At 41.2% G+C, this 3,657-nt stretch overlaps 1 protein-coding gene across 1 annotated transcript in view; it reads left to right on the top strand.

Annotated features, from left to right (window-relative positions):
• si:dkey-234i14.2 (heterogeneous nuclear ribonucleoprotein C) overlaps positions 1 to 3,657 on the top strand; it is a gene marked incomplete in the record, with an annotated part of 31,746 nt that overhangs the window by 8,195 nt on the left and 19,894 nt on the right.

Here is a 3,657-nt window from a genome sequence, read left to right on the forward strand (position 1 = left end):
ACAGTGCTCATTTTATTATCTGCTCCATTTTGCATCTCAGTGAAGAGGGCAGAGTGTACTGAGCATCTGGTCCGTGGTATTTTTGTCTGCTTTCTCCATGCGCTTCGTTCTTTTAATATTCTCATCGGTTTTAATTATCAGAAGGGCTGGTCACAGAGGAGTTTGAGTTAGGATGGAAACGATGCAGCGGACCCATCTGTTATATAGGCTCAAGGAGGCTAACGGGGGCAGGAGAGGTGGAGGCATCAGGGTATGAACTTTGCAGTCACCAGTTGATCAGTGGGTGATGATGTACAACTGTAACTTAAAAGCTAATCTAATGGCAGATATTATTAAGATGAATGAGAGGGTGACAGGAAATGGTTCACATAAGTGGGCTAGGGCTAGCTAAAAAGATTCTTCTTGTTTATTACAACTTGTGTCCTTTTTTTGACCATTTTTGTTGGTTATGGTAACACTGTACACGCTGTGTTAATACCTGAGACCTGTAATGTTTTAACATCACTAAAAATAATTCTGATAATATATAATATATGGTAAGAAGAATAGTCAGACAATCATGTAGGTTTAAAAAAAAAAAGGTAAACGGTAAAATACAGCTGTACCGTGTCAACAGTCAGTGGCATAAACATCCATGACACTACAGACTTCCTGTTTCAAATTTGACCTCCCATAATTGCCTTAGTTGTGCATGGCTTATATCTGTCTGACCGCTTGTTTCTTACCTCATCAGACTCAGCTCTTGTGATGTGTTCCCAAATCTCAACTATTACTTTGATGAGTGTAATGTTACCATAACTGATAGAAATAATTACAGAAACTAATAAAAATTAAGACATAGGTTGTAATACACTAGGATTATCCTTCAGGGTTTTTATATGGCTGTTTTGATAATAAACCAGTTTTTACTGAAAGAGTATTTTTAGTCACATTTTCACACATTTCTTCATCTCATTTGTTCCTGTGCAACACTTATTTTGCGCATATTTTGTCAGATTATATATGTGTATCCAGCCTGAGGCTTGGCTGGCTGACATCTCTAAAACCACCACAAGCAGTGAAAAAGCAAAGGGCAAATGGAAGCAATCTGCAGTGAAGAAAGCAGTGTTAAAGTTCACCCATTTTTATGAGCAACCTATTTCTGTGACATCACTCTGATTGTCACAACACAGCTGACTGCCAGCTGTTATGACACCCACCCACAGCTAAATCTGTGCACACAACATGCTGTTCATCTCTTACAAAATGACAGCTCTAAACATTATTAAAAGAGAGGGGGTTGCATAATGCACAGGAGTCACTGTCACTAATAATAACTCATATCTGTTTATTGTTAATGGGAAGAAAGCATGTTGTTGATTTGTAAAAGCACATAAATAAATCTATGTAAAATAGATGCAATATACTGCTTAATCAGCCCCCACCCCCTACTCTTCCCAGTGTGGATGTTGCGTTATGATGTGAGCTATGCACAGGTCGATCCATACAGGAGTCTAGTGTGAGCTCATTGGGCTGTGTGACTATGTGAAGGGTACCATAACCATCCTGCAATCCTCACAGGACATAAAGTAGTTTGCTGACTTGGCTAGAAGTCATTGCAGCATGTATTGGGATGTTTTATAGTTTTTGATATATATTCAGAAAATCAACTAACAGGAAAACAAGGCAAAATACAGATAGAAAAATCACCTATTGCATCATGACTTTGGTTTGTGTTGTTCATTTGTTGTATATTTAAAAGCACTTCTTCAGATCACAGTGATGAATGTTTCACCATTTTGTTTCTCCTCACAAATAGCGAGACCCTTTTGCTTATGTCTGCACCTTGGTAAAATGAAGTTTAATGAAGTGTGGAGAGAGTTCTAGACCTAAGTGTCGGAGTTTTCATATAGACTAGTGGTGTTGTTGATGTTGTTGCATGTCAGACACCGGGTGAGGTCCTCTGAGTGACGGTGGAACAAACTTCAAAGCTGTTTATGGTCAGTGATGTTTAAGATCACAGCTCACTCCCAGCAAGTGCAGCAAGATTTTGTGCGTGGTATCAAAATATTATTATTATTATTATTATTATTATTATTATTATTATTATTATTATTATTATTATTATTGTGAATGAAAGCTGGAGAAACTGAGCAGTGATATCCAACAGTGGTCCAGAACTGTGGTCAATCAAAATTAACTCCAGTGGAAATGTAGAAATCTTCAAACATAATATCTCAGTGCCACATATACCTTCTGCTTTGCAGATGTTGTGGCTGTTTGCATGCGGCCACAGACATGCAAGTTCCTGTTCAAATGAATGCAATCTGGACTATTGTCGGCCAAAAAAGTTTTGGGCTCGCCTGGACTGACTTTCCTGTATGGTTTATATCTGGCTAAACATTCATCTGATCACCTGCCTCTCCCTGATGGCAGGCTTTTCACTCTGCCTTTGAGTGTGGCCATTTGGAAGAGCTATTAACACTTCCTGGTGTGAGCACCATTAGCAAGGAAGTGTTTAGCTAAGGTGTAAATTTTTTGCCTACTGTACCTTCCCCTTCCACTTCAGCATCAATTTTACAGTGTAACTGCCATTCTCATTTTTTCCGTCCAGCTTTTTCCCTCTGTCCCTTGTCGGCTTTCTCTCTGCATGGATGCACAGACGATGTGCTGTCTGCAGTCCACTCCTGGGAGAGATGATGGGGGCTGTACTGCAGGTAAAGGTCAGTGCAGTCAGAGGTGGATGTACTGCTGGGGAAAAGGTCACCCTGTGCAGAGAAGGGAGGAGAGTGCATCTGCTGGTTTCAGTGCTACTGCCAAAGCCTTCGAGACAGCAGAGGACAACTGAAGATAGGAGATGGGTGGATAGAGAGAGCGGTAGTAAAAGAAGAGTGATATAGATTCTGTAGACATGATGTGTGCAGAAAGGTCATGAGTCAGTAGTGATGACACCAATAGCTCAGGGCATAATGGCAAGAATGACCATGATTACATAACTGAGAAAATAAAAATAGTTTTAGTGTGTGTATTTGGTTTATATCCATATATTCTGTCCCTGGTTGCAATACGAAGCCAGAATTATCTCTTCTGTCCTGCAGGCTTATCACTCTACAGGAGTTGGTCCCTCTGCTAATGAAGTCATTTCTGTCCCTACTGCCTCCCTCAATGCTGGGAGGAGAAAAGTAAGGGAAGCAGGTGGAAGAGGGAGAAAAGGAGGCATGAATAAGGATTGATGCAAAAGGATGAAAGGCACACAGGGTGTAATACACACTAACAAGAGCACAGAGGACAAGTGTGAAACAATTGAAAGAGAGAGGAGTACATGTGAGAGAAAAATACAGAGAGAGAAAGAAATAACAACAGTCAGGGAGAGTGAGGGGTGAAGAAAGCAAAGGAGGGAAAGCAAGTGAGCACTGCACTGCGTGTCATTGGCCCCCTGGCGTGAACAATCCATCTCAAATTGATCTTCCAGCTCGGCCCAGCAGGGCATTCTGAATCAATCTCAAATTGATCTCTGTGCCAGAGGTCGGGAAAACTAGCAGTGGAGCTTATCAGAAATATAGTGGTGCTGGGAGGATCTGACAGGGAAACTTATCACACTGCACAACAGGAAATGGGCTCTGAGCCCCCGGGGCAGCAAGAGGACGAGCCTTCTCCCTGTACACACACACACACACA

The sequence above is a fragment of the Morone saxatilis genome, unplaced genomic scaffold (assembly GCF_004916995.1).
Source record: "Morone saxatilis isolate NCDOM2014 unplaced genomic scaffold, NCSU_SB_2.0 Contig11, whole genome shotgun sequence".
Lineage (NCBI taxonomy): Eukaryota > Metazoa > Chordata > Actinopteri > Moronidae > Morone > Morone saxatilis.